Below are 8,081 nucleotides of genomic sequence, written 5' to 3' on the forward strand. Positions count from 1 at the left end.
ACCTTAAGAACGGCTTGGGTCAATGCCAAATCCTGCAGTGAATACAGTTTAGGCCAACTTGGAGTTGATGCTTGTTCCGCAAAGAATCTAATTCGAGATTTCATTGTAACTAGTTATGACCTGTGAATCTGCTGGAATTTTCCCAGATTGCACCCCATTGTTGGGAACAGCAGTGATTGATGTATTGTCTACCTATTGCCCCAGGCAATATGCCTATTGCAACTCCATTTCCACTATCGCAGTCTGTAGAGTGTGAGGAGTCTCAGTAGGCCCCGGGAGAGCAACCCAAGGGGTTAACGGGAGGGGCCCATGACAAGGGGAGGGGTATAGTGACGTAGGAGGGTAGCGGGACGGGGCTATATAAAAAGGGGCCACGTGTAGCTGTGGCAGTTGGTGCCTGGTGTGGAGTAGGAAAGTTGCCTACTCACCATGTCCGTTGCAGAGCTGATGTATTGAGCCCGACTAATTAAGGAGGGTGCAGGCGGACTGCATGTGCCACTCTCCATATTTGAATATGTGCTGCCGCATTCTAGTGCCGCCAGGAATGGGTTAAAAGTCTTGCCTGCCCTGTTTGTTCTCTTCCCTCCTCCCTTTCCACGCTGTGCCCGCCCCCCTCATCCAATCCTGTGCTGCCGCGCGGTTTTTGGCCTATGGAATCGATTGGGGAGGGTGAGGAGGCGGGCACAGTATATATACGTTCAGCTCCCTCATCACAACCCTCTTCCACCACTTGCCGCGTTTAGGAGTGGTACGTACCATGGCTGCGGCTGATGAGATTCTAATGGCCGCGCTGCAGGCGCGCGCCTCCACGGAGGGTGAGGGCTGGCTCAGCAGGTTCCTGTCTGGGCTCAGCCCCCCTCCGGTTCCCCATCCTCCTCCGCTCTCTGGCACTGGCAGGCGCTCCGCTCGGCGGTCACGTGCTCCCGACCGGCTTAGCCCCAGCACGTCACTTCCGGCTTCCGGTTTAGCGCGTGGCAGGTCCCGCCGAGCCGGCACTTCCTCTACTCCCACCGCTGCTTTGCCTCCCCCTCAGGTTAGCTCCCGCTCCCCCCCCCGTCGGCATTCTCCTTCCCCTGCCCGGTCCGCGGCGGCTGCTGCTGCCAGCGTTCCCCTGGGGCCTCTGCTCTCCCGGCCTGTGCCTTCCCCCATCCCCCCAGAGTCCCGGCTGCTCATTAACCCCTCCTGTCCTGGAGGTACGGTTCGTGCGGCCGCACAGCTCTCCCCTGCCTCTGACCTCTTCTCTAGCAGGGCTACTGCCTCTCCCTGGCTGAGGATGGGAGGCGCTGCCAGCGTGTCTTCTGACGATGCCCCTCTGCCCTCTGAGCAGCCGGCCTGCACCAGTCACACTGAGGCTGCCCCTGCAGGCACCATGGTGTTAGGGGAGCTTGCCATCTCGGCCCTAGTGCAGCCCCCTCCCCATATTAGTGTGCTGCCGCCGGTAGTTCCCCCGGCAGTAAACGTGGTGGCTGCCCCTGAGCCTGCCAGTTGCAGCTTAGTACCTCCTACTCAGGTCCAACTGCAGTGCCAGCCTGCCAGAGCGGTGTCCCGCGGGAGTTTTTCTAGCAGGCGCAGATCCCGCTCCTCGTCAGCTTCTCAGAGCCCGCGGCATGACCTTCGCCGCAGGGCGTCTGGACATCATCATCGCAATTCCAGACGACGATCCCGGGTATCCGGCAGCCGCAGGCGTTCCAGGTCCTCCCGCTGGCGTTCGCCGTCGACTTCTGGCGGTTCAACGAGCGCCTCGGAGGTCTCTGGTCGGAGCCCGAGGGGTCACCGTAGAAGGCGGGATTTCTCCCTCTCGTCTAGGAGGTCCTCACAGTCGGCTGTCGTTCCCGTTCCTGCGACAATTCCTGTGCCTGACCCGGGTGCGGTTGTTCCTCCGCCTATTCAAGGGCCTGGATCGACTGCTGCAAGGAGTGGTGAGTTTGACTTCACGGGGGCTTGGGGTTCGGGTGAGTCAGGTAATAACGAAGTTTTAGCTGCTTTGCAATCTATCTTATGTAAACTTTCCTCACCCGCCGTAGCTGCTCCAGCGGTTTCTAAGCCTCCCCCACCACGGGCTGGTATCTACAAGGAGGCTTTCTTCTGTGGTATCAGCCCGCTGGGTGCACATTTGGACGCGGAAACCAAGGAGAAGATTTGGTCCAATCAGTATGTTGACATTTGGTCCCTTATTTCAGCTGACCAGTTTACGGTGGATAAGGAACGGCGTGCTTTCACTGACAATGTTAGAGTCGGGGAATTTAGGAAGCCCCGTGTGGCGAGGTCCATGAACAATTGGATTCAAGCTTTCTCCGTTTTAGGTTGTGTCATGGGTCAGAAGCACCCGGAGCGTTGTTCAGAGTTGTTTGTCTATTTTGATAGTATTTATAGTGCATATAAGTCGCATGGGGGATCCGCATGGTGGCGTTATGACGAGGACTTCCGGCGGCGCTTGGCGTTGCAGCCGGAGATCGGCTGGGGCGTCAGGGCCACGGACGTATGGCTTCGTTTAATGATGGCACCGAAAGCACAGCCCTTTCAGCCCGCGGCCACCGGTTCCGGGGGAGCTTCAGCCTCGGGCTCGGTGGCCGTGCGCAGACCAGGTTCCTGTTGGCTCTTTAATGAGGGCAGTTGTCGCTTCGCAGGCCTGTGCAAATACAAACATGAGTGTTCCGCATGTGGCGGAGCTCACACAGCCTTGCGTTGCCCCAGGCCCTCGGTGCGACAACTCAACAAATCGGCTCCTGCCGAGGTCAAGGACGCCAGTGAGCGTAGCCGCGATGCGCCCTTGGCTAGACAGTTACCCCAATAGTGCCGATGCCTCTGTTCTGTTAGAGGGTTTTCAGTTTGGTTTCTTTATTCCGTTTAATTATTCGGGGCAACCCCAGTTTTCTGATAATCTGAAGTCGGCACGTGAGCATTCGGTGGTCACAGGTCAGAAGATTGCCAAGGAGGTTGAACTTGGCAGGGTCGCGGGTCCTTTCACTGCCCCCCCCTTTTCTAATCTTCGGGTCTCCCCTCTGGGGGTGGTTCCGAAGAAGGAACCGGGGAAATTTAGACTCATTCATCATCTGTCTTACCCCAAGGGCTCATCCGTTAACGATGGCATCTCAGCAGATGATGCATCAGTCTCTTATGTCTCTTTTGACAAGGCCGTGATGCTGGTTAGGAAAGAGGGGAAAGGGGCTCTATTGGCAAAATCTGACATAGAATCAGCCTTTCGGCTGCTCCCAGTTCATCCGGAGTGTCACCACTTGCTCGGGTTTCAGTGGGGTGGGAGTTTCTACTATGACATGTGTCTGCCTATGGGATGTTCCATTTCATGCCACTTTTTTGAGATTTTCAGCTCCTTTCTGGAGTGGGTGGTGCGTTATGAAACTGGTTCTGGTTCTGTTATTCATTATTTGGACGACTTTCTGTTTGTGGGTTCTCCGCAGGATTCGTCCTGTCAGTTTCTTTTGTCAACATTTCAGTTTTTCATGCAGCGTTTTGGGGTCCCTTTATCGGGGGGCAAGACGGAGGGCCCTGGCACGGTACTTACCTTTTTGGGCATTGAAATAGACACCGTGGCCATGGTTTTCCGCCTTCCTCAGGATAAACTGGTCAAATTGGAGGGTTTGATTGACGGGTTTTTGGCCGTTGCCAAGGTCACCCTTAAACAGATGCAGTCTTTGTTGGGTCTCCTCGTTTTTTCATGTCGGGTGATGCCGATGGGGCGTGTGTTTTGTAGACGGCTGTCCCTGGCTACCAGGGGCATTCGCCTTCCCGAGCACCGCATACGCCTCACTGGCATTTTGAAAGCTGACCTCAGAATATGGAAGGAATTCCTTGTTTCCTACAATGGTCGCACCTGTTTAATGGGTACCAGGATGACTAATGACGAGTTGGCTCTTTTTACAGATGCCGCTGGTTCGACCGGTTTTGGGGCGATCCTAGGTGATGAGTGGTGCGCGGAGGCTTGGCCGGTGGAGTGGAACGAGTTGGGGCTATGTAGGAATCTCACGCTGCTTGAACTCTTTCCCATTGTAGTGGCCGTGGAGATTTGGGGCCCATGTCTCGCCGATAAGCATATCTGCTTTTGGTCGGACAACTTGGGGGTTGTGCGTTGTATTAATGGCCTTTCTTCTTCCTCTCCTCCGGTCATTGGTCTCCTCCGTCACTTAGTTTTGCGCTGCTTGGAGTATAATATTTACTTCCGTTCTCGCCATGTGCCCGGGGTTCACAATTCCATCGCTGATGCTCTGTCGCGCTTTCGTTGGCAGGATTTCAGGGCGCTCCTGCCTGGAGCCAAGGAAGTGGGATACCCCTGCCCGGCGCGTCTTTGGAATCTCGTGGACCTATGATGATGGAGATGATCGCTTCGTCAGTGACACCTGCCACTTGGAGATTGCACGGTAAGGCGTGGGAGGAGTGGTGCTCGCTGGTCAAGGGTCGTGATGCAGCAGGTGATGAGTCTGTGCGTTTGGAAATCACTGTTGAATTTGTGTTAGGTATTAGGGCGGCGGGAGCGTCTGGCTCCGTAGCGCAGCGTAAGCTTGCGGGGGTTTCATTTTATTTTAAATTGTTGGGTTGGGGGGATGTCACTAGGGCTTTCTTTATCAGGCAGGCCTTGAAGGGTTGGAAGAAGGAGAGGGTTCAGGGTGATCAGCGGCGCCCGGTGTCTTACCAGTTATTGGTTCGCATGGTTCAGTTGTGCCCGGCAGCGTGCAGTTCCCACTACGAGAGCTCTTTGTTTGCCGTGGCTTTTGGTCTGGCCTTTTTTGGGGCGTTACGCATAGGGGAGCTATTACCTCCGTCTAAGTTAAAGCCGGGGGGTTTGCGCAGCGACGATGTGTTAGTGGGGGACGGGTCGGTCCGACTCAGGATTCGGCGGTCGAAGACGGACCAATACGGTCGGGGCGCGTGGTTGCCGCTGTGGTCGGTGGATGGCGCAGTATGCCCGGTGCGGTTGATAAAGGACTACGATAAAGTGAGAGTCCGTTCCGATCGTTTTTTGGTTCACGAGGATGCCACGCCTCTTACGGTTTTCCAGTTTAGAGCTATGTTGCGTAAGTTGCTGATAGCGCTGGGTTTACCCCCTAAGGAGTTTGGCACGCACTCCTTTCGCATTGGCGCGGCGACGGAGGCGTCGAGGGCGGGCTTGCCTGAGTCGGCGGTAATGCGCATAGGTCGCTGGCGCTCGGCGTGCTACGCTCGTTATGTCAGGCCGGATTTGCTGTTATGAGTTTATTGACTGTTTTTTCCTTTTAGATGTGGTTCCCCCGACTGTGTGGATACTGGGTCATTCCTATATTTTCCGTGCGGGCCAGCGCGCGGATGTTCGGCCTGGTGGCAGGAGTCTGGGCTTTCGCCATATCGAAGTGTATTGGAGAGGCATTCGGGGGCTACGTTGGCCCCAGGTTCTTTCTGAGGTCATGTCTATTGCCGGGGTGACCTCTGGCCCTGTTATTTTGGTGGTGCACGCGGGTGGGAATGACCTCTGTCACGCCAAGATCAATGAGCTTATGGCACTTATGCGTGCTGATATTTTGAGGTTCGGTCCATTGTTCTCGGAATTTGTCTTGGTGTGGTCAGAGGTCGTTCCTCGGGTGGTGTGGCAGTATGCCAGGGATCCCCTGGCGATCGAGCGGTCTAGGCAAACGCTTAACTCGAGAATGTCTCGGTTTGTACGCTCTCGTTCAGGTGTGGTGGTTCGCCACCGCCAACTGGAGGGTGACAATCGGGGCCTCATGTCCTCTGATGGTGTTCATCTGAGCGAGATTGGGCATGATATTTTTCTGTCTGGCTTGCAGGACGGGATCGAGCAAGCCCTCTTCCTTCTGGGTGGAGGTCGTAGCCCTGTGTAGGGGTCACAGGGCTCCTTCGTGGCCTGAATATTATATGGAGGATTTGGAGCAGCCAGACATGTACGGCGGGAGTCCGCCGGCGGCATACCACGGCTGTTGTATCGGTTGAGTTGGCACTGGAGAGTGCCGGGTTACTAAGGTTTTTTAAAGTTGAGAAGTTAATAAAAGCTGTGGCCGATCTCCACCCAGCAAAAGGAAGAAGTTGTACGTGTCTTTATTCCTGGCGGTATGGGGTATGTGCCTTGGTAGAGAGTTTATGGAGGTCAATGCAGTCTGTATTGAGCCCGACTAATTAAGGAGGGTGCAGGCGGACTGCATGTGCCACTCTCCATATTTGAATATGTGCTGCCGCATTCTAGTGCCGCCAGGAATGGGTTAAAAGTCTTGCCTGCCCTGTTTGTTCTCTTCCCTCCTCCCTTTCCACGCTGTGCCCGCCCCCCTCATCCAATCCTGTGCTGCCGCGCGGTTTTTGGCCTATGGAATCGATTGGGGAGGGTGAGGAGGCGGGCACAGTATATATACGTTCAGCTCCCTCATCACAACCCTCTTCCACCACTTGCCGCGTTTCCCTCCCTCCCTCCCCTTTTGTCATGTTTTCCTTTTAAAAAAAAAAAAAAAAAAAAAAAAAAAAATATATATATAAAAAAAAAAAAAAAATAATAAATATAATAAAAAAAAAAAAAAAAAGATATATATATGTTTATATACACAAAAAAAAAAAAAAAAAAAAAAAGAATATATAATGAGAATGGAGATTGCTTTCCCATGATTGTTTGTGCTAAGGTTTTATTGTAAGTCACAGCTTGGCCTGAATATTATATGGAGGATTTGGAGCAGCCAGACATGTACGGCGGGAGTCCGCCGGCGGCATACCACGGCTGTTGTATCGGTTGAGTTGGCACTGGAGAGTGCCGGGTTACTAAGGTTTTTTAAAGTTGAGAAGTTAATAAAAGCTGTGGCCGATCTCCACCCAGCAAAAGGAAGAAGTTGTACGTGTCTTTATTCCTGGCGGTATGGGGTATGTGCCTTGGTAGAGAGTTTATGGAGGTCAATGCAGTCTGGAAAGAGTGAGGCGCATCGCTGAGGAGATGGGTCCGGAGGCAGTAGAGGAGCAGCTGCGGGGTCTTCTGCCATCCCCTTCCCAGGCGGGGGAGGCGTCACAGGGTGTTCGCAGGAGCAACAGAAGTCGCCCCCCGGTGAGGCTGTCACCCGAAGTCCCCCCTCGCATCCGACGGCGCGTGTGGAGCCCCGCCAGGGACCCTCCACCTCAGGCTGCTGAGCGGTCTCCTCCCCCAGCGGCAAGCGGGGCCGGGAGGAATCCGGTGAGGAGCACGGGTGTGGATCCGGTGAGGCGCTCCCGGTGCGGCGCTCCAGTGTGGCGAGGAATGCGGCTTCCCAGAGCGATGTGGGTCCCAGTGGTCTCCGGGAGGCTCAGCGCGGTCAGGACGGATCGGCGGCCCCCAGTGGAAGCCGGTGTTCGGAGCGCCGTGAAGAGGGCCGGAGTGGCAGTCGGGCGGCTGCGGCCAGCGGGAACCGGCAGGTCCTCACCGGAAGTGGTGGAGCTGCGGCCATCTTGCTCCAGACAACGCCTGGTGGCTGGGAGGAGCGGACGGCGGTGGGGGTGGGGGGTGCTGAGGACGTTGGCTCCGCCCCTAGTGATGTCAGTGACGGGGAGGTGGGAGGCAGGACCTCGGCTGACGGGCCTCCCTCCCTTGCTGGATCGCCTTCAGGGAGTGGTGTGGGTCGGCAGTCCACTGCTGGGTCTGCGTCTGCGATCCCGGGAGATGGGGCCGGATTATCCGCTGCGGCCGGCCAAGACGGGCCAGGCACGGGACGACAGGACGGACGTCACGTGATCGGAGGCAGAGCTTCGGATGGTGCAGGGCCGAAAGCCGCTGGGGGCTTTCCCTTGGAGAGGCTAGGTGAGTGGACCACCAGCTCTGTGGGGGGGTCTGCTGGGGGTGGGGGCGGGGCTACGCTGGAGGGGTTGCAAGCATGTTTGGCTAGTTTGCAGGCGCTGCTGGGGACGGGGTCGAGGGGGATCTCATCACCTGTGGCGGTATGGGGGGGGGGGTCAGGTGGGGCAGGCAAGTAGTGGGACGGTGGTGTCGGGGGTCCTGTTGGCGGCTCCTGGGTCGGGGGCGGGTGCGGTTGCTGGGGGTGCCCCGGTGGCCGGGGGGGATCGGTGGAGGCTTCGGGTGTGGGAGGGGTGACTGTGAGTGCAGGGGGGGGCACTGTGGCGTGGGGGTGAGG

This window comes from Dendropsophus ebraccatus, chromosome 4 (genome assembly GCF_027789765.1).
Source record: "Dendropsophus ebraccatus isolate aDenEbr1 chromosome 4, aDenEbr1.pat, whole genome shotgun sequence".
In the NCBI taxonomy this organism is placed as follows: domain Eukaryota; kingdom Metazoa; phylum Chordata; class Amphibia; order Anura; family Hylidae; genus Dendropsophus; species Dendropsophus ebraccatus.